This window comes from Callithrix jacchus, chromosome 15 (assembly GCF_049354715.1).
Source record: "Callithrix jacchus isolate 240 chromosome 15, calJac240_pri, whole genome shotgun sequence".
In the NCBI taxonomy this organism is placed as follows: Eukaryota; Metazoa; Chordata; class Mammalia; order Primates; family Cebidae; genus Callithrix; species Callithrix jacchus.
Genome location: NC_133516.1, coordinates 42,530,825 through 42,558,064, shown reverse-complemented (window position 1 = coordinate 42,558,064; position 27,240 = coordinate 42,530,825). Strand labels below are relative to the sequence as shown.

Sequence of the window (27,240 nt, the reverse complement as noted above, 5' to 3'; positions counted from 1 at the left end):
CTGTTTTGCTGAGACCAGTGCCATTGAGGCAAATATCTTGATGGCTTGCCTAGCCTATGAAAGGTACATACTTCCATCTGAAAAGTACTGGTTTCAATGCAAAATAGACAGTGCAATATATTACCTCTCTTCGTATTTTGTTTGGTTTCAGGTTATGAATATGATCTTTAAAATATATATATATATAAACATGTTATTTATAAAACATTATGTATTTTTATATTTATATATTTATATATTAATTATATATAATCATATTAATTATGTTATATATTAACATATTAATATATCAATAATCTCATCCTAGGTTTTTTCCTTAATACCCCCTTGCTCTTTACTTCTCATAAATATCTTGCAGAGTGAGTCAAAATATGCATTTGTTATTTCTAAAGAATGAAATTGAGTATCCTGAGATTTATAAATAGAAACTTACCGAAGGGTTAAGGTGAAACTTTTCTTCATATTTTTTTCCTGGGCATTCCTCTAGGCTACTCCAGGTTTGCATTGCCACCGCTTAGTAGCAATGAATGTTAAATGAGCTTTTGCCCTGCAGACCACTGTTCCACTGTTAATGCAGTCCATCCACCTCCCCACCTTCCCATCCACCTACAACTGAGGAAATCCTGTTTCATGATGAAATTGACCCTTTGGGCTTTGTTTCTGAAAGGCAGCCTGGGAGTTTTCTGCATCCTTGACTGGACTATTATAAAACCATTTTGGCAGATGCAATTACAGTGTGTCTAGTATATGTGTGTGCATGTGTGTGTGTGTGTGCATTTTCCTACCCAGAAAGGACAGTTTTACCCTGAGGAATTGATAGCATGCCCCGTCAACTCCAAGTCCCTCAGGAATGGTGGGAGTGACAGGCGAGGGAGCACTACATAGTGGAAAATGTACCAGGTTAGGTTCTCCAATCCCCCTTGTACCGCTCATTTGCTGTGTGACGTTGAGCAACTTAGTTAACCTCACTAGGGCTCAGTTCTTTCACCTGTAAAATGGAGTTAATAATACCTGCCCCTCTTAACTCAGCGGGCTATAGGGAAAACAAAATGAGACCGTGGATGTATGGGCAGTTTGAAACAAATGAACCCAGCTTTTTACAGATAAACTTCAGGGTGCCTGACAGAAGGGATGTCTTTATCTGAAGTAAAAAGCAGTGTTAGCGAGAGTAGCTGTTATGAAACAGTCTTCCACTTCATTTCAAATTAAAATGTTATCCTGCACAAGAGAGCTAACAGCCTTGTGATATGAGAATCTCGTTATGTGTATATGCTGAGCAATGTGTGTATACTATTTTTCCTGATGTAAAGCTTACTTGATCACACTCCAAGTTTGTAGTAGCAAATACATTATTAAAGAACACAGCTCTGGGTGGATCACAAGATCAAGAGATCGAGACCATCCTGGTCAACATGGTGAAACCCCGTCTCTACTAAAAATATATAAAAAAATTAGCTGGGCATGGTGGCATGTGCCTGTAATCCCAGCTACTCGGGAGGCTGAGGCAGGAGAATTGTCTGAACCCAGGAGGCAGAGGCTGCGGTGAGCTGAGATCGCACCATTGCACTCCAGCCTGGGTAACAAGAAAAAAACTCCATCTCAAAATAAAAAAAAAAAAAGAGAACACAGCTCATCGCCATGTGTTGATGGGTACATACATAGGCTTTAGAATAATTCAGATCTGGGTTTGAGCCCTGGATTTAGCGCTTACTAGCTATGTGTCCTGGGACAAGTTTTCACCCATATGCAAAATGGGCACTAATATAGTACCTACCTTCACAGGGTACAGCTAATGCATTGAATTGCTTTACATGTTGCCTGCTATATAGTAACTCAATAAATGCTAGGTATTAGCTACTGATAGATACCTATCAGTAGCTATGGGATGTAGACGGTCGAGTGTTTTCCTCCTCATGTGTCTTTGAACTTTCAAATGATCTGTAATAACTTTTTATGGTCAGATTTAAAGAATATTATTATTTTAAGTGAATGCAATCATAATTGGCATAGTGAACCCATCATGACACGTGACAATGATTCCTATCATTTCAAATGGGCTTTGTAACTTAACACAGCATAGCACTTTTACACATTCTGTCTCATGTATAAGCAAACAAGCCTATGGAGTCAGGAATACTCATATTCCTATTTTGCAGATCTGGAAACTGAGGGTCCCAAAGACACCTGCACTTATGAAGTGGTAGATCTCGTGAAGATCTTATAAAGCTTATGAAGTGGTAGATCTCAGATGTGTCAGAGAGCACTGCAGTTTTGGGAACAGAACCCTAGTTAGAATGGTGTAGTACTATAGCAGTCAGGGTTTTCCAGAGAGAGGGAGGATTGATTTTAAGGCATTCACTCACATGATTATAGAGGCTGAGAAGTCCAAAAATCTGCAGGGTAGGCCAACAGAATAAATACCCAAGGAACAGTTGATACTGCAGCTCAAGTCCAAAAGCTGTCTGCTGGCAAAATTTCCTCTTCCCTGGTGGAGGCTACTCTCTTTTTAAGTTTTATTTTTAATTTTTATTTATTTTTTATTTTTTTATTGCATTTTAGGTTTTGGGTACATGTGCAGAACATGCAAGATAGTTGCATAGGTACACATGTGGTAGTGTGATTTGTTGTCTTCCTCCCCTTTCACCCACATCTGGCATTTCTCCCCATGCTTTCCCTCCCCAGCTCCCACCCCCGGCTGTCCCTCCCCTATTCCCCCCAATATACCCCAGTTTGTAGTGCTCCCTTCCCTGTGTCCATGTGTTCTCATTGTTCATCACCCGCCTATGAGTGAGAATATGTGGTATTTCATTTTCTGTTCTTGTGTCAGTTTGCTGAGAATGATGTTCTCCAGATTCATCCATGTCCCTACAAAGGACACAAACTCATTGTTTTTGATTACTGCATAATATTCCATGGTGTATATGTGCCACATTTTCCCAGTCCAGTCTATCATTGATGGGCATTTGGGTTGGTTCCAGGTCTTTGCTATTGTAAACAGTGCTGCAATGAATATTCATGTGCATGTGTCCTGGTAGTAGAATGATTTATAGTCCTTTGGATATATACCCAGTTTTGGGATTGCTGGGTCAAATGGAATTTTTTTTTTTTTAGGACTGTCCACTGATTGGCTGAGGCCCTCTCACAGTATGGAGGGTAATCTGCTATACTCAAAGTCTACTGATTTAATGGTGAATCGCGTCTAAAAACTACCTTCACAGTAACATCCAGACATGTTTGAACAAGTATCTGGATACCATGAGAGCTAAAATTAACCATCACATACTGCTAGACCAAGGAGAGGTTTATTGTCCCAAGATGCCTGAAGGAGTTGAAAGTGAACCAGGACCCAGCTCTTTCTATTTTTTTTTGCTTGGTTATGCCTTGCCATGGGACTTTGGTCCTCATAGGCTACAAACTGGCTGCTCCATCCCTGGGAATCACATGCATATCACAGGCAGAAGAAAGAGGGTTGGGTCATGGACAAAAGGAAAAAGCTAACAAATTGTGTTATCTGAGTCTTCGCTTTTCTGCAGACTCTCTTGGAAGCCCTGCCTATCAAATTCTTATTGATCTTATTGATCAACCAATATCTTTTTGATCACTCCTAGATGCAAGGGAGGTTGAAAAGCTGATTATTTGTTATCTAAGTGACTCAAAAATAAATAAATAAATAAATAAAAGTAGAGAAAGAAAAAATCAGAGCAAGAAGGGGAGAATAATTGGGTAGGCAGGTGGTAGCATCACCCATGCCAGGTGTTTTGATGCTACGTCATTTGTGTTTTGCACCACACCAAATTGCTTACCATACACACATGGAGGTGTCTATCCTTGATTGGACTGTCTTTTGTGCTAATGACTGAGGTCTCTTTGGATATGTGAATTGAATCCAGGATCAAAATGAAACCACCTGTGATTTCAAGGAAACCTTTAGCAAACGAAGGAGAAATTGGCTAAACATTACTTTTTCTTTTCTGACTCCTCATGGCCTAAGTGGAGAAACTTTTCATTTTAAGCTGACGGGAGCAGCAAAAAATGAAAATAAGGATGAAGTGTGAGGGGAGGGAGCAGGCATTAGTAAATGTTTGTATAGCTGATATATTATATGGGCCAATTGATTTTTCAAAACTTGTTTGAATTATTTAATATGTCCTGGCTACAGGGCATGAAGCAGTCTGTCTCACTATCATTGTCACAGTTCATGTTTAAAGCTGAAAGGGAGACGTCTGTAGTATTGGTCTTTTGTGGTGCCTACGAATGAATAAAAAGAGAAACGGAAGAAAACACTATCAGTTTGTTTTAGAACATCTATGTTGATAGTTGCTTGATTTTGTTCTTTTTTGAAATCAGACATTCAAAAGGTCTCTTTATATTTGCAAGTAAATATTTCAAAAGCCATTTAGTGAAAACTCATTTGGAATGTAAATAGAAACCATGTGTCACATTATTGAAATATGATCAGAACAGTGTCTATTTTTAAATTTTGCTCATGAAGAGCAACAAATAACTTTTTATCTGTTTCTCTGAGACATGCATGTGCTCATCCACACATTCACTCATACATCTGTAGCACCAGATTCTGTCTCTGTGTTATCTTGTATACATTTCATATTCCTTTCTTTATATCACTGTGAAACTACTTTGTTGTATAATTTCCATGTAGCTCTTCTGGAACTTTTGCAATTCTAATTCTTGCTGGTTATTGCATTACAAAAGAGTGGCAGGAAAGTGTTTGTATGGCAGGACATTTTACATTTTAATGTTAGGGGTCATTAGTCTTTCCCCCCACCCTCTTCTGGGAGCTGGGCGTTTATATACCAGGGATAATTTATAAGAAAGCTATTAAAAGTAGGGTTTCAGATTTATTTTTCACATCCTCAGAGCCCAACAGGCTAAATGAGAAAGAGTCTAAAGTAAAGATCATTTCCATATATTTGAATGTTGCTGTGTTGGTTGTGCCCTCAAGTCTATAGGGGACAGTGGGGTACTCACTTTCACTTAAGTTCACTTCACTTTCTTTCCTAGCAAGTTCCATGCACATTCTCCCTAGCCAGAGCCAAATGAAGATCTCTTATGGTAGCTTGAGAACACTACTAAATGCAACTTTTAGAATTTCCTCATAATTTCAGGTTGCCATGTCTTCCGTATTTTCCTTACTTGAATATCTTGCTTTTTTCTTTCTAGCTTAGATTAATATTACTATCTTTCATTAATATTGGTAGGATTTGTGGATTCACATGAAAGGCAGTTTAGAGCCCAACATGCTGCTCAGCAAGCCTACTACATGACCCTAATCCATCCACTTGCCCTGGATGACTATTTCCCACTCTTTTTTTCTCAGATTTCCAATAGCTCTTTACTGCTGGTGCTGCTACGTGGATGCCCTTACTTCCTGTTTTACTGAACAAAGCTCAGTCAGGAGGAAACCTCCACATGCTCTCACTAGCCTACCTGCTCCTCCTAGACCATGTGTTTTCTGAACTGTTCTGCTTCCACCCACAGCCTTCATGGTGCCCTGAACGTCAATACTTGCCTACTAAAACACTTGGCTTCTGCAATTATCTGTTCTCCCCTGCATCCTCTGAGTTCCTCTCTCTGCTAGACAATCCTGAGAGGATATGAAGATGCTGTAGTATCTCTAAACTAAAGAGATGAAAGAAAGAAAAGAAAAGGGATAAGGAACAAAGGAAAGAAGGAGAAAGGGAAAGAAAAAGAGATAAAGAAAAGAAATAAAGAGAATAAAGAGGGAAAAAAGAAAGAAAGATGACAGAAGGAAAAAAGGAAGAAAGGCAGGCAGGCAGGAAAAAAGGAAAAAAAGAAAGCAGGAAGGAAGGAAGAAGGGAGGGAAAAGAAAGAAGCCTGCATAATACATTCCAGTTCTCACATTTCTCTGCTTCCCATTTATAGCAAAGAACATTGGGAGAGTTGCCTGCACATGTGCTCCCATCTGACTTTCATCCCCACCACTTCTCAGAATACTCTTGCCTGGGTTGTCCATGGCCTCTTGGTTGCCAAATCCATTGTTCTACGCACTTGTATTCTTACTTGATCTGTCAGCAGTACATGACACAGTTGATCACTTCCTCCTTTGTGACATACTTTTCTTTCGGTTGGCTTTGGGGATAACACACCCTCTTGGTTTCCCCTCTTACCACACTGGACTTTTTGTTTTCCTTTGCTGGTCATCATCCTCTTTCTGATCTGTCAATCTCAGGCCTTCATTCTTAAAAACCTGTCTCTTTATGCTGTCCCCATTTCTAGAAAATCCCATCCACTGGCAAGGATAAATACTGATGTTTTCCAAATCTCTATCTTTAGCTTAGACCTCTTCTTTCAACTCTAGACTTTGGTTATCCGTCCGATGCCTACTCATCTTCCCTTGGATATTTAAAGGACATATCAAAAATAAATGCTCCCACACTGATCTAAGCCACCATCTTTGCTGTAGACTTTTGCATAAGTGTCCTCCATTTCTATCCTTGTCACCTTATTTGCAATACAGTACCCAGAATGATCCTCTTGAACCTAAATCAATTCCTATCACTAGTCTATTTAAAATCCTAAAAGCTTATTGTCTCAAAATAGAAGCCAAAGTTCTTGAGGCTATTAATCTTGTCCCTCCTGTCTCCCTGATTGCATAGGCTGCCAATGTCCTCCTTCCTCTGCTCCAGCTGCACTGGCCTTTTACTGGTTCTCGAAAGAGCCACTCACACCTTGGCATCTCATGATTTCTACCCACGGAACATGCTTGCCGTGGACATGGCTGTAGCTTTCTTCATCTTTTTCTTTAGATCTCTGCTCAAATGGCACCTTTTAAGAAAGGCCTACTCTCTCTTTTATAAATCACCAGTCCTGTCGCTAATCTCTCCCTGTTCCTCTTAACTGTTTCTTATAAGCACATGAGATATCGTTGACTTGTTTATTTTCTGATTCCCCTCTAGACTGTAAGCTCCAGGAGAGTAGGCATTTTGTTTTGATCTCTTCTCTATGTCTAGTTCATAAAATGGTGCCTTGCAAGTAGCAGGCACTCAATAAACATTGATTGATTAAATGAAACATGGAATGAAAAATATGTCTAAATTTTTAAGCAGCAGCTCTTGTAATTGGCCTGAAATCAAATATTGATGAACACTGATGTTTATTTTATTTTCTGAATCCATACACCCATAATTTTGGCATTTTGCCTCTTGGTGAATTTGTTGCTTCTCCTTAAAAGGTAAAAGGGTGTAAGATTTCTTGATAACCTTTTGAGTTATGTGAACTCAAGCTAAACAGAATGTTAATCAAGGATCACAGTAACTGAACTTGTCAAAATAGTATCTTGCCTCTCTCTTCCTGTATCAGTCAGCCCCACAGGTAACAGATGGCACCCACACATTGGGTAATTTGACTAGGATTTAACAAAGGTAGCATTTTCACACCACAAGACAGAGTGCAGTACCCTGGGTCTGGCAGCAGCATGCTGATGCTACCCAATTCCTGAAAGGTAAAAGGGAGGGAAGGGGCAAGGAGAGGGAAGGTAATTGGAACCTGAGGGAGAGCTGTGTGAGAGGCCTCTTGGGAGAGGCCACCTGCAGGACCAGCAGCCCTGGGTGGAGGGATACAACCAAACCGTGAGAAACTCTGCTTGGAGGTTAGAAGGTGTGGAGGGAATAATATCCTAAGTTCTTTCTCCTCCCTTCTTCTCGTCTCTGGCTGGGGTTTCCCATTGCCCGAGCTCACTGGAAGCCAGAGAGTCCTGGGCTGTACTCCATATAAGCCAGCTTTTGAGGCAGGTAACAGGAGGGCAGATCCAGAAGGTAATGGCAGATATCCAGCAAGACGTCCAAGTGCTGTCTTCCAAACTCCAGACTAGTCTTTGACTTCTATGCCAGTCTCTTCTCATCCATCCATTCTTCACATGGCAGCCGAAATAAAACCACCAATTTGTTCACGTTGGTCCCCTGTTGAAGACCAAATCCTTAAAGAGCTTTCTATTGTGCTTACAATTTAATCTAAACCCACTCTACTGGTATACAAGACCCATGAGGGGCTGGCTGGTTCCTACCCACCTCTTCCCTGAAGCTTATACTACACACGCCCACCCTGGTCGTTGCACCAACTCACAGTGGCTGCCACTTCCCAGAATGAGCTCAGCTCATTGTCCTCACTGGCTCTTAGCATACTCCTATCTGTTTGCCTGCAACACCCTTTCCTCAACCTTTGTCATGCCTGACTCCCATTTAGACACCATCAGCTAAGGAGTCCCTCCCTGTCTTCTTTGTCTAAAGGAAGTTTTCTATTTCAGAAAATAATTCCTTCACAGCATTTATCACAAACCATAGATGGCTTCTCCTTCTCTCTCTCTCTCCATTGCTTTGTTCAATCTGAACTGTAAACAAAAGTAAGTTTCTTCCAGGTATGGACCTTCTTTGTCTTGCTCACTCTCTGATCCTCAGACTTCAGAACAATGTCTGGCCTAGGTGGTTTCTCAATAAATATTGGGTGATTGAGTAAACAAACATTATTTTCAATGAAAACATCTTCCCATTCATACAGTAGTGAAAAAATAGCTTACTTGAAGGCTATCTTGAATTTATCTAAATTTCTCTCTCTCTAGTATTTGGGAGATCTCAAATATATTAACAATACATATTTAAAGTATACTTACTAATGACAGGGCTGATTTTCTACAGCTCTGGCTGATTTTGTGTGTGTGTGTGTTGTGTGTGTGTGTGTGTGTGTGTGTGTGTGAGTGGTCTGTTATGCCTTTAACAAAAATTAAGCTAACAAATGAACAATGTCCTTTCCCTAGTCCATAGTTTCACAGCAGAGCTAATTACATGCAGCTGACTTTTTGGGTGACTTATTAGAAGTTGGTGCTGTGTGGTCACAAGGTTTGTGCCATACAGACAGAAAGACCTGGCCAAACTCCAGTTAAGCCACTAATTAGCCAGGTAAGACTGTGACAAGTTATTCAGCCTTTCTGTTTCTCATTTTCCTCCTCTGTAAAAGCAAGGATAATGTGGCCTAATTCCTAGAGTTGTTTTAGGATCACAGGTGATAACATAGAGTCTCTTTCCTTTGTGTCTGTCACTTTCTTCAATACAAAAATCTGCTCAAATCCTCCTTTTGTCCTCCCTGGTTGCTCCTCCATCAATACTCTCTCCCCAGCCCACGTTTTATTAGTCTTTGGATCTCATGTCCATATTCTGGATATTGGCAATCTTTCTGGAAGGCTTTCCTGTCCACACTTCCTTTTATAAAGTTGAATTCGCTCTCTGGTGGAAGCAGCCTGGAGCTTGATCATGCCCATGACGAATTGCAGACCCATCAGGCTTTTCGTTTGGCATCGTATTTGCCCGACAAATGTAGACAGCACTTTATGCAGTGAAGCACTTTGTTAGTACTTTGAGCCTCTAAGGGACAATTTGAATTGGAAAAAAAAAAAGGCATTGAAACCTTGTACAATACTCACCCCATTACACAAGAAAAACCAAATAAGTTTATCTGACACAAAGGTAAGAGTATGTGTTTGATAAAACAAGCCCAAGCCACAGGGTGTTCTCTCTACAGAGAACCAAGATGCATTGAAGTTTTTTGTCTTTTGTTTATTTCTTTTCGATTCAATTTAACTAATACAATTTGAATGCATTCTGTGTGCCAGGAATTTTCTTTATTCTTTTTTTTTTTTTTTTTTTTGAGACAGAGTCTCACTCTATCACTCAGGTTGGAATGAGGTGATACAATCTCAGCTCATTGCAACCTCTGCCTCCGGGGTTCAAGTGATTCTCCTGCCTTAGCCTCCTGAATAGCTGGGATTATAGGCATGTGCCACCATTCTTGGCTAATTTTTATGTTTTTAGTAGTGGCAGGGTTTCACCATTTGGTCAGGCTGGTCTCAAACTCGTGACCTTGTGATCTGCCCACTTCAGCCTCCCAAAGTGCTGGGATTACAGGCGTGAGCCACCATGCCCTGCCTTCTTTATTCTTTTAGATGAACTTGGAATGGTGAAGATTATGAAGTAGAAATATTTAGGAGTAAGTGGCTTTTACAAGATTTGACCAAAGAACAGAATGCTTCGCTGACACTTCAGAAATATAAGGATGCTGCATGTTTAATCGGGAAATACTCAGTTTCTGATGCATGCAACATTTGTCTGGAACCTTGGTCCTCAAATGTTTCACATCAGTTCCGTTCAAACCTATATACTTAGCACTCTTGATAGGTATTGAATAAACCAAAGATATAATCCCTCCTCCCTGGGACTTCACAGTCTGGTTCACTGTTCCTTAACTTATTTAACCAATGTCCCTAAATTTCTAAATATAAATATCTCAGTCCCTCTTTACATATTATTTGAAACTTGAAATCAGCTAAAGTTGAGGATAATTAAGTTAACGCCCTGCTTTATTTTTGTTACCTATAACCTATGCATTTATTTATGTCTCTCTGAAATACTGATGTGACTAATGCTGTGAGATACCAAACACTTACTGATAAGTAGCCCAAGGATGTCATTTATCAGTCAGCTTCGTGTGTTCTGTAGAAACCAGAGGTTGCAAATTAGTGGTTCCATGGGTCCATTGCAGATCCCAGAGTCATTGTCATCTTAAGCGAGCCATCATTTAAAGTTGAGATATTATCCATAAAATGCAAATTTTTTACTTATTTTAAAACAATGGAAGATCAGGTAGCTATGGGCCTGTATTCCCACCTGGCAGCAATGGGACGGGGCTGACTGGGTGCTGTTCCCTTCAGGAAGGATGAGTTCTATTGCCATGGCCCCATCACTCAAGCAGTAAATGCACTGCCTGAAAATTGGCTTGCAACATGGGAGATAACTTTCCTGACTGCTAGAAAACACTGGCGTTTGAGAGTCCTGGTAAATTTCAGTGAGAGGAGATTGGAGGATTTTCAGAATAGAGAGTAGATGGACCTTGAGGTATTGGTAGGATTTATATACTTGAAGACGTGCTGAGAGGCGGTCATCCCAGACAGGAGAATAGCTTTGATGCTGAATCCCACCAGGTTTTTCTTTAATAATATTTAAATTGCTGAAAAATGCAGATGATTTGCTTTTTTCTCATAAATGAAAGCAGATTTAAGGTTAAGATCCTTACTCTCTTTCAGCCTTGCAATCTGGTATACTTTCTTGAGAGGAAGGAAAAATGGAGAAGTTATAGTTAGCAAGAGCTAGGAGTGAGTATGACTAAGGTTCCAGTAATGGGACACTGTCAGGGTTATAGATTCTGAGAGTTTCTATGAATTCATTAGTTACAATTGTGTGTGTGCCTGTGAGTATAGAAGGGGTAAATGTTGAAAACAACTGTGTCACAGCAGCAAAGATTCAGTTTTGCCACAGAAAATAAGGCTGACATTACCAGTGACTATCTCCCAAAAGCTTCTTGTCATAGTAGTTGAGCCAGTCCTTTTTTTTTTTTTTTTTTTTTTGAGATGGAGTTTCCCTTTTATTACCTAGGCTGGAGTGCAATGGCACGATCTCGGCTCACCACAACCTCCACCTCCTGGGTTCAGGCAGTTCTCCTGCCTCAGCCTCCCGAGTAGCTGGGATTACAGGGCACCATGCCCAGCTAATTTTTCGTATTTTTAGTAGAGATGGGGTTTCACCATGTTGACCAGGATGGTCTCGATCTCTTAACCTCGTGATCCACCCACCTCAGCCTCCCAAAGTGCTGGGATTACAGGCGTGAGCCACCAAGCCCGGCCCCCCCCACCCAACCCCCTTCTTTTTTTTTTTTTTTAAAAAAAAACAGAGTTTCGCTCTTTTTGCCCAGGCTGGAGTGCAATGGTGTACCCTCCACCTCCCAGGTTCAAGTCATTCTCCTGCCTCAGCCTCCCAAGTAGCTGGGATTACAGGCCTCTGTCACCGTGCCTGGCTAATACAAAAAGAGTAAGAGATGGTGAGTTGGACCAAGATACCTTTAAGAGCAGACCTTTTGTCACCGAAGACATTCCATATCTTGCAGTATTTTTCTAAACCAGCCTTTACTCATATGTGAGATCCCCTGTTGACATCACCTTTAAGATGATATCTCTGAAAAGCTGCTATTAGAATAAAGTTGCATCAATGAGTAGTATCATCTTTACATTTAAGAGCTGGTTTTTATTTTTCAGGTTAACTGGCCTTTGGCTAACAGGGCGGGGCCAAGGAAGAGTGCAAAGTGGGTAGGGTTGGCTTTGTTTCGATATTATTGGAGAATACCGAATGAAGTTTTCTTCTCCTGGTAAGGCCAGATCCCTTGGATAGCTTGATGTTTCCTTGGTCTTCAGAAGAAGCCACCAGAAGGATTTATTTTTGTTAAATTAAAAACAGATCTCCTTCCAAAGGAAAGGCCCTTTTATTGATCCTGACCTTTTCCTTTTGCTGGGAAAGACTTGTTGAGTTGCCTTTTAAACAACCAGAAATCACTGTTTTGTTTTTTTTTTTTTCATGTAATCTTTTATTTATCCTGTTCACAGGCCTTACATGCTTAAAAATAAATTTGCTATGGAAATTGTAAAGCAGCCCTACTCAGCGAAGAGTTATAGATAGGAAACTGTCTTAACAAATCACATGTGTTATGTGTTGGGGGATGAGGGGGGCGAACAGTTCAATACCTAATTGTCCCTGGCCTCACCCTCTTCAATTTGCCTTTCTTCTTTTGTTTTCATCTGTGTCTTGTGAGTTCCCACAAGAGGTACTTCAGAGTTGATTTCATCTAGCAGTGCCATGAGAAAACTTTAAGCACCAACTTGGGATTATATTAGATGGAAGAATCAAGAAATTAATTTCCTTCGAGAGAAGAATGGCATGTCTGGCCAAACAGAATATTGCTTAATGTAATAGAACTCCCAAATGAAACTGGGGCGTGGATCATTCCCTTACCTGGGGGACGTGAGATTATTGAATTCCAGATTTCTGTATAAATTAACATCCAAACGAGTGAGTCTGCCCTCTGCTCTGCCAGCCATTTCTCTCCCTTTTTGTGATTGTCCTGGACAGGAATGTTTCTGTTACCCGCCAGAGGGCCACACGTCTTCAGCCAGCTCTGTCAGGGGATAAAAGAATTAATGGATTGGAACCCAATCCATAACTCCCTACCTCCACGGCTTTATTTTTTTTAATAGTTCATAAACTTCTTATTTTCTCTTTTAGCCTAGATTTCCTTTGTGATGAAGGAAAGACTTGCCAGCCTTTGGATCTGCCTCATAAAAATGCTTTAAAAGACAATGCTGGGTTGCATGAATGCCTGCAACTCACCTTCATGCAATATTCAAGAACCATCCCAGAGCTTATGTCTGAATTTGTTCTAATATAAAGAACCCTCGGGTCAACAACAAAACTAGTTCCAGATGGGTTAAATTTCGTATTCTTAAAGACTTAGTAGGCCAATGAATATTGCTTCTCTTAGGACTGTCTAAAGTAATATTATTGGGAGAATTACAGATGCCTAACTGGATACATAGAGAGCTCTATTTTGAAATTTCTAAAGTGACGTAATACAGTTTGTATTTTTTCAGAATAAATACATTAAATGTCTGTTTTTCAGAATAAGTTTCTCTGTGGGATCTGTTTTGGCACCTTTCCCCTCTTCTGGGTAATAGAATGGGGAGATAAATCAATGACTGATTTGTCAGAAAGTTAAGTTTTAAGAAACATATTTTATAGGACACACATGCCTTACACCAAGTGCTCTAACAGCAAACAATCATGACAGGATTTTGAAACAGCAGCATTTGCTGACCAGAGGGGAAAGCTGCACGGATGAAATGTATCCAGGGTTGTGGGTTTGAATCATTTGCAAAATAAAACACAAAAAAGTAGCCATTTTTGAGAACTTGAAGAGGAAGTCTCACTTTGCACCCCTTACATGTCCTTTTCAATCAGAGGGGGACTGGCCAGCACCTACTGACCCCAGTCACCTTCCAGTTTCTACTCCATGGCCCTGCTGGTGCACAGAAGCCTTAGTTTCACATGCTCCCTGGGAAAAATCAAGTGCACAGTTGATTCTCTCCTTTCCAGGAATTCACATGTATCTGTTGGGAAATAAAAAATAAGTGCAAAACCAAAGTATGTTGCGTCATTGGTATAATTTCTTCCTGAATTATACTGTCTTTATGAGATGACCTATTCATTGCTCTCATGTGTTCCCCCACCCCCGGTGAAAACAACCTTTTATTTCCTGATTACTGATATGTGCCCTTGGGATAAACTAAAGAAGAGAGTAAGACTCACTTGAAATTTGAAGTCTCTAAAATATTAAAACTTTGCAAATTTCCCGCCAAATGTCTCATTATGCATGTATGTAGAAAAACAAAATTCTATAAACATTTTACATAATACATGCACTATTCCACCTGCAGCTTTATAACTTAGTTCTTAAAACCAAATATCATCTTCCTATGTTGATAAATATACATCTACATCATGCTTTCAAAAGACTGCATAGTATTCTATTTTATAGGAGCATCACAACTTATTTAGCCTATTTCCTGTTAATGGGCATTTATATTGTTTCTGTTTTTTTTTCTTTTATATTATAAAAACAATAGAACAAGCATTCTCATCCATATACCTTTATGGATTTGACAAGGTGTTTCCTTCAGATATAATCCTAGAAATGAAATGTTTTCACAAAATACAACCATTAAAGATTTTGAGAAAGTTGCTACCCTGCCTTTCAGAGAGATACGAATTTCTACTCATCCCATCTCAATATGAGAGTCTCTAATTCCTTAAAATCTCACCAATGGTGGGTAGTACAAGGCTTTCTCAACCTAAAAGGGACAAAAGAATTTGTTGTAATTTTTGTCTGAATTGCTTTGATTCATAGGGAGGTTGGACATTTTGCCATCATTGGCATTCCTATTTCTTCTTTTGGAAATTATCTATTCCTAACCTTTGCCCATTTTTTGTTTTTTTTGATTTTCCTTATTTCTTGAAATAGCTTTCTGTAAATACTGGTTACATGTGATTGTTACAGAAGCATCTGGAAAGGATCTTGTCAAAAAGGCAGTTGAGAAAAATGTAACATTAAAGTGAAAAAAGAATTTGGTGCTGTCTCACTCTAAATAGCCATTGAACACCTCTCTGTTCCTCAGTTCCTTCTATATAAAATTAGAAAACAGTAGTCATTTCTCAGGTTTCTTCAGTTGTAATAAAGCCAGTAGTTATTAAATTGAAGCATTTTACCCATGTTACTTCCACAGTAAACGCTCTGGTGTCTTCTATTGTTCTAATCACTCTCCATTTGCCTGGTTGGTGAGAAAGGGTCCTACCCTAGGGTTATAGAGATGACTGAACAGAACACCCAACACTGGACTAGAGAGCAGTTTGTTAGTCACACATACTCACAGCCCAGGGAGGAAGGATGCTGTGTGCCACACAGGGCCACATGGGAGTTTCACTTGGGAAGAGAGTGAGCAATCAGGGGCTGTGGGAAGAACACTTTGGTATTAAGAGGGGTGGGGTTATCCCTGTTTCTTCTGGGAGGACATGGTTGCCTCATCTGAGTAGTTCTGCAGTCTGGCAGGAAACTGAAACCCACTTCTCAGGAATAAGTAGGAACCATACCTGGTTCCTATGATAGGGAGGGTTGTTTGGTTAGGGGACCTTATTTTCAGGAACAGAATTGGGAGGGATGTTAGTCTGTTTTCACACTGCTAACAAAGACATATCTGAGACTAGGTAATTTACAAAAGAAATAGGTTTATTGGATTTACCCTTCCACATGGCTGGGGAGGCATCATGATCATGGCTGAAGGCAAGGAGGAGTAAGTCACATCTTATAGGGAGGGCAGCAGGCAAAGAGAGATCTTGTGCAGGGAAACTCCCATTTTTAAAACCATCAGATCTTGTGAGACTGATTCACAATCATGAGAACAGCACAGGAAAGACTTGCTCCTATACTCAGTCACCTCCTACCAGGTTCCTCCCACAACACATGGGAATCGTGGGAGTTACAATTCAAGATGAGATTTGGGTGGGATGGGAGCACAGCCAACCTGTATCAGGAGGGGAACTTGCCGTTAGGTCATGGAGGTCCTCCTGAATTTTTCCATGTGTCAAGGCAGCACCAAATATGGGGGCTTTGATTTTAGACCTTTTACTGCAAGTATTTCTGAGAGGTGAGTCCTCTCAAAGGACTCAGAAATCAGTGGCTTCTTGTTGGTTCCTGTTGCTTTTGACTAAGTTCACCCTGTCCACTTCTGAAAACTCTTCCTCCACTGGCCTCCATCCCACAGTCCTCTCCAGGAAGGCATGAGTCAGATGCTCCCTGAGTGAGACAAACATGCCTTCGATCCCATCTCTGTTGTCATCTAGTGGTATGGCTTTGACAAGATACATTATCTCTCAGCCTTGGTTTTCATGAAATAGAGATAGTGCCTACATCATAAAATGACACAGAAAAAGCTCCCAGTTTAGTGTCAAACTCATGCTGGGCACTTTGATCTTAATTCTTTAGTATCTTTCACTTGTTAGTGTCATATGCAGGTCATCTAAATTTGAGTATTAACTAAGATTTGTCAGTTACCTTCTCGTCTTCTTTCTCTCTTCCTTAACCCTTGGAGATATATCCACATTTAATATGGCTTCAAGTTGCACCTTCAGACAAATGACTCCCAGGCTGCATTTTCTGCCCTAATCACTTTCTGATTTTCTGGTTCAGTTCCACATTTCCAGTTGTCTCCCAGAGATTTTTCCTGTGGTGTCTTGTTCAGCTTGTGTGAAATGTTCCCCCTCAAACCAGTACTTTCTCCTGGCTGGCTTCCTTATTTGTGTTAGTGGTGGCAATGATCTCTCTGTCATCTCAGCTTAATGCTTTTAAGTCACCATTAGTTCTTTTCTTTCAGACCCACAATAACTCAGCTGTCAGGGGCTGTTGGTGTCTTCTCTCACAATAGAGCTTGAATTCACCCTTTCCCTCCATTCCCAGACATCAGTGCCTTTGGAGTTAGAGAGCTGTGCTAGGCTCCTAGTTGGTACTGTCAGGGACCCACTCAGAAGCCCAGAGTTTGATATGAAGATCATTTTAAGCTGAAGACATTTGGTATTCAACAGATGCAGAAAGAAGCCTTCTCGGAGTTTCTCTTATTTGACTAACAGCATAAACTTCTGGGAAATAAATTCCTTCTTCAGGGTGGCTTTTACTCCTAGGAAGGAGACTCAATATGTTATAAATATCCTCTCTGGGGGAGTTTTATGGCCTTGAAGAAGACAGAGAGATCACTTGCACCTGGATGAACAAACATTATTATAAACTTTCTTAACTCCTATTGTCTTTCCTGAAGAAACCTACTTATTCTTTCCATGGAGGCCTTTTCTCCCTAATCCTTTTTCCCTACTAAGGTAGTTCTACATTTACTTCTCCATATCTGAGGTTCAATCAACAGTGGATTAAAACTATTTGAAAAAAAGAAAAAGAAAATTGCATCTGTGCTGAATATGTACAGACTTTTTTCCTCGTCATTATTCCTTAAACAATACAATATAATAACTATTTACATAGCACTTACATTGTATTAGGTATTATAAGTAATCTAGATATGATTTGGTTTTTGTTGTTGTTTTTGAGATGCTGTTTTCTGTTGCTCAGGCTGGAGTACAGTGGCACAATCTAGGCTCACTGCAACCTCTGCCTCTCGGGTTCAAGCCTTTCTCCTGCCTCAGCTTCCCAAGTAGCTATAATTATAGGCCACCACACCGGCTATATTTTGTATTTTTAGTAAAGATGGGGTTTCACCATGTTGGCAAGGCTGGTCTTGAACTCCTGACCTCAAGTGATTTGCCTGCCTTGGCCTCCCAAAGTGCTGGGATTATAAGTGTGAGCCACCACACCCAGCCTAGATGTGATTTAAATTATATGGGAGAATGTGTACAGGTTGTATTTGCTATTTTATATAAGTAATGAGAACATGAATTTTGGTATCCAATGGAGGGTGAGGGAGGGTCCTGGAACCAGTCCCCCATGGATACTCAGGTAAGACTGTCTAAGCCTCTAACTTCAACCATTTATTGAGCTACTTCTTTTATAAGCTTCCATATGCACATAAATAAACTTTTCTCCTATTAATCTGTGATTTGTCAGTTTAATTTGCAGGCCCCCAAATACCTAACTTATGAGGATAAAGGAAAAGTTTTTTCTTCCCGACAGTTACCTTGTCTGCAAACTTCTTATCTTTCCAGTTCATCCTGTTTTCCACTCTTTAATAAGACTTAGAGTTTCATCTCTGATCAAGTTTTCTCTATTCTAAAGCTTCTAATGGCTTCTTGGTACCCAAGTTTCTCAGCCTGGCACTCAAGTTCCCCGGCAGTTTAGTCACAGCTTTCTAGAATCAGTGTCCCCAGCATTCCCATAATAGATTACATCAACATCAACTTGATTTGTTCGTAATCCCCAGGACGTGCGTTACCCTGAGTTCCCCTTGCACATATTTTCTGTTTCTGTTTTTACTCTACCTGAGGTGAGGATACTCACCTTTCCATTCTCAGTGTTTTTCGAAATCTTAGACTCATCATTTAAATCCTAGGATTGCTGATTATATAACCTTGAAAAGTCACTTAGCCTCTCTGAACCTTGGGTCCTTCGTTTGTTAATGGGGATAATATTACCATGTTACAGGGTTGTTTTTGGAAACAACTAACACAGTACTCGTGTCGTGAACATTCATTGAATTGTCATGATTCTCCTGTCACCCCAGCTGAAAGTAATATTTGCCTTCTCTGAATACCTGCTTTGTTACTTATAACACATTTATTTTGTTTTTTTAATTTTCTTTTATATTGTCCTGTGCTGTATTACATTTCAAAATGTTCTATCTTCACTAACTACACTGAAAGTGACTTGGAGTTGGGTATCAAGTATTGTATTTCTTGATTCAATTTATTCATTCAGCAAAAATTTATTGGACATTTTATGTCTCATGGTGTGCTAGGGGCTGAGGATACAAACATGACAAAGACTTAGCCTCTGCCATCAGAAAGCTTGCACACTATCTAATCATGATTGAATGCTACCTAGATTATTGTTGAGATAAGCTCAGTGAGAGCCCTGAGAAGGGACACCTGATTCAGATCAGAATTCAGGATGGCATCCAGAGGAAGTAATGTCTAAACAGATCTGAGGAATGGCAGGAATTAGGCAATTGCTAGATGAGGAAGGAAGGGAATTCAGTGCAGAGAAGATGCTCACAAGCATAGAGGGGAAGGAGAGCATGGTTTTTTGTGAATTGCAAGAACCAAGAAATTGTGATCTTAGTTTTAAATGAGAATTTGCAGGAGATAAAATCAGGCAGGTGAGCTAAGGCTGAATCATGAAGGCTTTTTCAGTTCTTTCTATGGTTAGTTAGTGCTTGGTTACAATGCCTGCATCTGGTAGGCTTAATAAATGCATTTCTAGCCTATATAAATAGTGAATATACATGGCTCAGTCTTGGAGCATTACAGTCAAGGAAACTCCATTTGGCAAGAGAATGAAGTTTCTAAATAGCTGAACTCTTTTACTTGTATTTCTCATGTGATATCAAGGAGCGCCATATGTCTGATTCAGGCCACATTTATTAACAAACGAACATACAAACAACCCTCAGCCCCAACTGCATATCTTCATACTGAAATCTCTTATAACCTACAAGGAAAACAGAAACAGAAAATGTTTTCTCTCCTCCACCAACTGACACCCTCTGGCCCCTCCCTGTGCTTTCCTCCCATTCCCTCCGAACCCTTTCTCCACCCTCCCCTCTGACTCTCTCTTCTTTCTCCATTTCCACAAAAGTCCAGTGTGACTGATTGGCAGACACTGAACTCCTCTCAGGTGACTGCAGGTTAATAGTGATCCTCTGAACACATGTAAGGAATGAACGAAGCATTGCATGGAAGAACCAGAGGCAGCTGCTCTCTCTCCTGAAGTGCTTGGTAACTGGGTCTACCTCAGAAGCTCATCCTTTCATTGTCAAAATACATGTGTTCATCCAGAGTTATGTTTTCTACCCCACCTCCTTCCATTATCTCTCCCAAATCTTGAAGCATAAACTTCTGGAAAGCCATGTGAATAATTTAGATCCTTTTATCACTCACTGCTTAACTCCCTGTGGGGGAAATGAAGAGAAACATTTGTCTTTTGCTGCTTACTCTCCTGCGGACTGAGACCATGTCAGCTTCAGGCGATAACAAAGATTGATGACCACAGGAGCTGTCACTGCAGGACAGTTGATTGACCCAGAGTTTTGATTATCCAAAATATTGTTTAAAAAATCAAGTGCAGTGCTAATGCCACTGGAGTAGAAATTCAACGTTTTACCTACTTTGACTGAAAACTTGCTTGTTATCATCTTTCTTGTCGATGCTGAACGGTGAGCATTTTCTTCCCTGCCTTTTTAATGGGCTTCCTGTGGAGTCTTAGGCAGAATTTGTCAATTCAAGATAGAACTATGATCACTTAGAGTACGTGGTGATACCCTGCTGCTGCGGATGAGGGAGTACAGATGTGTTTAGGTTCTTTTTAGTCTGGTCTTTCTAAATGTCTTTACTCAGCTTCACAGAATCAGGAATTACAGTTAGTACCACTCTTGGGCCCTTGGATGACTCTGGTACATTGAATCAGTCCTAGAGTAAATACTGGTAGAATACGTCAACATGACTCCGTCACTTCTAGCACCATACCATCCAAGTCCAAATTACCATCCCCTCCGAGACATATGTGACCTAGGAGGTCTAGACTACCTGGTCCACATCGATCTACCTGGATCTACTCTGTATCTCCCCAAAATGCCAACCAAATCGAATTATTTTCAAAGCCTGAATCTGATCACATCAACTACTGCCACTACACCCTGCTTAAACATCTTTAAATGGCTTTCTGTTGCTGGGAATCTTTGAAGTGGTCCACAAGGCCTTGCACGGTTCCTACCAACTCTCCTTCTTCATCGCACTGTTCCTTGCCTTCTCCATGCCAATCTCACTGGCCTTTCTTCAGCACTTATGTTCACTGCTCAGTCTCACTGCAAGGCCTTTGATGTTCGATTCCCTCTGCCTATGATGCTTTTCCCCTGGCTCTAAATGTCAGCTCAATTATTATTTCTTCTGAGACAAAGTATCTGCTGCTCCACCACATATCTAGACTAATTCTTTGTAGTAGATCCTCCTAGTACCAAAATACTTCTTATACACCTTTTAGAGGGTCAGTTTTATATTTATGAGATCTTTTGATTAATAGCTTCCTTTTCTCTGGACTTCCTTTCTTTCCGCGCTTTTTACGTAGAGTGGGTCCTCAGTATATTGCCCAGGCAGGTCTTGAACTCCTGGGCTCATGCTATTCTTCTGCCTCTGCCTCCGCCTCCCTAAGAGCTGGGATTACAGGTGTAAGCCACTGTGCCCAGCCCCTCTGGACTTCTTAAGGACAGGGACTATGGTTGCTTTGACTCACCTTGATATCCCCAGCACCCAGCACAGTGCTTGGTGCTTAAGAAGTACTTAATAAATATGTAATACATGATTGGCTGAATAAATAAATTCAATACAAGTTTAATCAGAAGATGGGCCTTACCTTGTCATTGAGGGATTTATCTAGTTAAGAATTCCAGATGAATCTTTATGAAAACAGCCAACAGTGAAAATATATTCAGATTCAGGAAGGCTAGAAGGCAGCCTGTAGCAGCAACTGCACCCATTGCACTCTGTATTGGGTCAGGCAAGTCTTCATTAACAACTGTTCAAAATGCGGGATGCCACTGATGGTAATGGTTTTGGTTAGATGTGGGAATAATCTCTCTGGGACTGTAGGAAGGTGTTCCACTCTGTTACAGGGGCTCACAACTCTGAAGTGTAAATTATTCTCTCCTGTTTCTGTTTTCCAGGGACTTGTTGTGAATTCCCTATTAGAACAAAGTTGTGGACACTTATTAGCAAGTTGTGTATAAATGAGCTTTCATTGTTTTCACTATCCGTCCCAATTAGTTCCCCTACTTGTCTGCACGCTCTCTGCCTAAGGAAACATGAAATATCTTATTTGCAAGAAGAGATGGGATTCTTGTGCATAGTTTTTTGTTTTTTTTTTTTTGGTTTGTTTGTTTTTGTTTTTTTAACATTCTAATTTGCAAAGGAGAGAAGTAAACCGTTTGAACAGGGGAAGTGCATGTTTTTGGTCAGTAGCCTGCTGTGGAAGGCTAGAGAGAGGAGCTTTGCTGGGCATTGAAATAGTAGCTTTTGTGGTCTCAGGTCAGAACATCTCTCTGTGTCTCTAGGCAGATTTGGTTTAAGGCCAAAACAAGTAGCTCCCCTTCCTTAGGTTCTGACCCCTGGGGGCAGAAAAGGGAACTAAGCAAGTCCAACTGCCACTGCCGGGGAAGTCACTGTTCTCTCAAACCTTCTGGGAGCTCCAAATAATTAACTGTGCAAGGAGCAAGCTGGAATCAGAATTTTCCTCCAGGGTTTTCTGTGTCCAGCCAAACGAAGCTCGCTGAGCTGAGAGACAAATAAACCCCGTGAAAGAGAACCAGTGCTGAGTCTCTTTTCTCCTTTCTTGCTTCAGTACTTCAGTTCTGGTCTGCAGGACACGTGTCCTTAGCTACCTGGTCTCTGTTAATTCCTCCAGGCCCCTCATCATGTGTAGCCAGAGGGAGTTTTTTCTTAATGAGAAAAGCCAGCAGGCCACTCTCCAGTGGAAGCTTGGTGCTTTGGGACTTAGAAGGCTTGGCATGTGGACAGAAATCTCCCTTCCTCGCAGAATTTCTGATGTTTTCAAAGAGAAGCCAGGAATCTGGAGTTTGGTGTGAAATCATCCAATTTGAAACTGTTTGCTCTATGTTTTGTGGTTATACACAAGGCGCAAGCCAAAGAAAACACATTTTTCCTACATCTGAACTAGACCATACGCTTCATGAAGGTGCAGATTGTGCTGATCTTGTTTGCTCTGGTGTGACCCAGGACCTAGCACAGTACTTGCTGCATAATAGCAATTCAACATCTACTGATCTGCATCCCTAGGAGACTTACTATGCTGTTATTCCCTTGATATTAATAACAATAATTAGATCAATTTTTATTGAGCATATATTAAGTGCTTTATATAGAATTTGACCTGCCCTATGCCTTAGAAGCTGTGTATTCTCATTTTGCAAATAGAGAAAACAGTGCAGGGTCTAAAAATGTAATCCCAGCCAGTTGCCCAGCTGCAGTGTAGATTCTGATTCAGGCAGCACTGCATCCGAAGCCAGGGTTTGCAATCCTAATGTCACAGGGCCTCACACTCTGTTCTGCTGATTCCTGCCAGAGGGAGCAAGGGTAAACCCTCCTAGCAGTTACCTCTTCCAAAAGGAAGAACCAAGCCTGGGGTTGTCACGTTGCCTTCAGGGCAGACCTTTGAAAGAAGGAATATGGTGGGTAGATATTCTTTTCCTTCTGCATAGCACTGAAAATTGTTCCTCCGTTTCCACGTTCATCTCTTTATGAAGAAGTGCTCTACAAGAACTTTGGGAAGCTGTGATTGCCATAGTATTCTGTTGTTTGATATCCTTAAGTGCTACAGAACAGTCCAGTTCAGGCATCTTGCGAGGACTCGGGCAATCTGAGCTGAGGCTCACAGAGTCATTTTTTGGTGTCCTTAACTAAAAGCAAAACTGGTGACTCATTTTTTGGTGTCCTTAACTAAAAGCAAAAGTGGTGACTGTTGTATCAACTTCGGATACAATCAAATCCATGGGTTCCTAAAAGCAGAATGCTGGTTATAGCCTGCTGGTCATGAAATACATTTTTTCTTGTGGTGCAAATACTTTATTACAGGAATTGAAGTGTTAGAACATTAGTCCATGAGAGACACAAAAGCCTAATTTTACAAAGTAGAGTCGTTCTCTAAAGTAGCTACCATTTGGTGGGCTTATATTTGTTAATGGTGTTGGCTACTGGGAGAGAATTTTAATCAGGAGAAATGGACAATAGGAATGAAGAATATAGACCTTCAGAAATACTGAATTACATCATACTCTGGCCCTGCTTTCTGTGTGGGCTAATTCTCAATGTTTCTTTTGATTTTTCTGGGCTATCATCCTGGTGTGAAGCCCATTTCCCCTTTCACTAAGTTTTTTTTCTCTGATAGAGGAAAGGTTTTGCAGTCTGGACTGATGGAAGTGGAAAGTAGCTTTTTAAGAAAATTCATTGTAATTAGCATCATAACTTCACTTGCTGAGGCATCATTTCAGAATTTTCTATTCATTCCCTCATTTGGTCCTTTCTAAGATGCTGTGACATGCCCCTACTTACCCCCTATTTTGTAGATAAGGAAACAAGCTCAGAGTGCCCCAAATCACACAGCTGAGAAGTAGCAATGTCTGACTGACTATTGTTTCAAATACTGTTTGTGCATCAGAATGTCCTGGGAAACTTCTAAACATTAAGTCAAGCTTCCTGAGTTGCAAACTTCTGACCTGCTGTCTCAACTGGAGGGGGAGCCTGGGAATCTATTTTTCAAAAGTCCTCCAGGTCACTGTGATGTACAGTCAGACTTGAAAAAGGCTGCCATGTATTATACCATACATTATACCACATCCTTTGAAATAAATCAAAGTACAGATTCAGTTTGGAGATTTCAATGGTTGCTTTTCCTGGTTCAACATAGCCATCTCCACTTCTGCCTCGAGGGCTACAGAAAGTGCTTTTCAAACGAGGTACATTTTGCTAGATCCTAATGAAAGGATAAGAAGGAGAAAGAGAAAGGGCATGCCAGGCAAAGTGACCACAGGCAAAAGTCATTGAGCTGAAACGGGACTTGAAGTGCCTGGGGAACGTTACAATGTCAGTATGCCTGGGCAGACAGTGACAGATGTACCCTGTGTGTTACCAGTTGAGTCTGAGTTGAGTCTGTCTTGGGATGTCCCAGCAGAAATGGCTTCAGCTGTGGAGCACAAAATTCCTCTCTCATTGGTCAGTTTCCCTGACAGTCTGCTTCAGGGCATGCTTACCTACATGCTTCTGCCAGACCGCTTGCTGAAGATGATCAGGCAACGTGCTGACAGCTCAGATGGGGTTCCTGTCGACAAACTCCTGAAACTCAATTGCAGTGGGGTCAGATCCACTGTCAAAAATGATAGTGGATGAGAAATAACTTGCCACAACACAGTAGGTGCTGAAACAGAGGTTTGAGGTAAAATTAGGAACTCTTCAGCTATTTTGAGGAACTGGCTATAAATCAGAAGGTTTTCTTCCCACCCCAGAATGCTCTTGCTGAAACATGCAGATTCTTCAAGGGAGGAAGTTTGTTCATTTTCTGTTAAAAAATAAGTGACTTTGTTAGTTTAGACCCAGCAACTTGTCTTTTCCCATCAATCTTAGGCTACCAAAATATCTATGTTTCTGGACCCTTTTTCTGGTTTAATATTGATTAGAGGAGTATAGTGAATGCTTCTGTGATGGTAAGATGGGAAGGCCCCAGAGCCAGGAACAAAAAACAAAACAAAACAAAAACCCACTTAGAATGTTACTCCTAGGAGCTGGCTGATGGCGACTAAACTCATCAACATAACCGCAAGTGGCCCAAATGGCCATTTTAAGCCATTCAGTTTCCAGGTTACCTGGGTTTGAATTGCCTTTAGTCTCATTTACAAAAGCTTTGTCCTCATTTCCTCAGAAGGCATTTTGCTGGGTAAGGACTGGTTTAAGAGAACAATCCTGGGAGAGGGAGGAATGGAGAATTTCGTTTGGGGAAAATAAAAGATGCTCTGGAGATGGATGGTGGTAATGGCTGCAAAATCATGTGAATGTTCCTAATGCCACTGAACTATAGAATTCAAGATGATGGAAATGGCACATTTTATATTACATGTATTTTACCACAATCAAAACAGGTTGTAATAAAGCAGAGAGGCGGCAATATCAATAGCAATGATAACAGCTACTGTTCTTACAATTTTTGCTTTGAAGGAGGCATTGTGTTCAGCACTTTATGTAAATTGTTTAACCCTTTTAATGATTCTGTAAGTTAGCTACATGATTATCTCATTTTCATAGAGAAGGACTTGAGGATTGAAGGGGTTAAGGAATTACTGAGGGTCACATAACAAGCAAATGGCAGAATCCAAATTTAAAACCAGGCAGTTTCATTCCATAGCTCTCTCTTTTGGCTTATGCTCTTAGGCTAAATCACCTAGAGACTGTCCTTTGAGTCTGAGACTCCCTGCACCCAGCAACAAACAGCTGCAGCAAACATCTAAAACCAGTCAAAATTACGCAAAATTCACCTTATCGAATGTCAGCTACTTTGATACATGTAGTATTCTTTTAACAGCAAAGGGATGTGCTCTGATTCTTGCCTGTCTTTACAGTTCACCTCTCTAATCAGACAGAAGGATATTCTATTATTTATTGGAAAGTGGGTTACCTGAACATTTCTCTTCTCTTTGATGTGGAGTTGTAAAATGCCACTTTCCACTTAAACTTGTGAGCGTCTTAGGAGCAGGAACAGTATCTTTCTACGTGGCAGATAATAGGTGCTCCATAAAATTTTTGTCTTAATGAATTTCCAGTGATATTAAAGGTATCTGTATACTTTTCCTAATAATTAGGGGACAGTATCTGGGTGTATGGTTCATTAATTTAGATCTTGGAATCTACATTCTGAAGGATACATTAGAGATTCTCAATGGGTAAATTTTGGCTCTTGGGAGACATTTGGCAATGTCTGGAGACTTTTGTGGTTGTTATAATTGAGGGAATGTATGTGCTACTACTGTCTTGTAGGTAAAGGCCAGGGATGAACATTCTACAATGCATAGGACAGCTTCCACAATAAAGAATTATCTGATCTCAAATGTCAATGGTGTTAATAAAATGGGAGAGTTCCCTGGCCCCATTCATGGGGTATGTGCGACAGCAGTGCGGCTCTCTGTTCAACCACCATGAGTTCACACCCCTTGTGGGAGAGGGAGCACACACATGGGTAGGTGCAGGAGCCAGAACAAGTGCTTTGGGCTCTGGCCCCATGGTAGTGCTTAGGGGTGGGTGCTTGTGGCCCCACGGTTAAAATGCTCTTTCAGCTCTGCCATCCACAGATGGCTTAAGTGTTAACCACCTCAGTGCTCCCTCTGCCTTTCAGCAAAGGACCAGTGTGACAGCCTTCTGTATCCCAAGCTCTTGCCCAACATCCTAGAAGAATTGGGTCACACACAGGCTTGAAGAATGAATGTGGGGTTTTTTTGAGTGGTGGAGGTGGCTATTAGTGGAATGAATGGGGAGCTGAAAGGGGAATGGAATGGGAAGATGATCTTCCCCT

General features: G+C 40.7%; 1 protein-coding gene and 1 pseudogene across 17 annotated transcripts in view; both read left to right on the top strand.

The window, feature by feature from the left end:
- The window catches only part of FHIT (fragile histidine triad diadenosine triphosphatase), a 1,534,178-nt gene that overhangs the window by 453,337 nt on the left and 1,053,601 nt on the right, over nucleotides 1-27,240 (top strand). The window lies entirely within an intron of this gene.
- LOC144579550 (peptidyl-prolyl cis-trans isomerase A pseudogene) overlaps nucleotides 274-27,240 on the top strand; it is a 40,934-nt pseudogene continuing 13,967 nt past the window's right edge. Inside the window, exon 1 of the transcript XR_013527410.1 lies at nucleotides 274-27,240. This exon is cut by the window's right edge and continues 13,967 nt beyond it. The product of XR_013527410.1 is annotated as a peptidyl-prolyl cis-trans isomerase A pseudogene (transcript).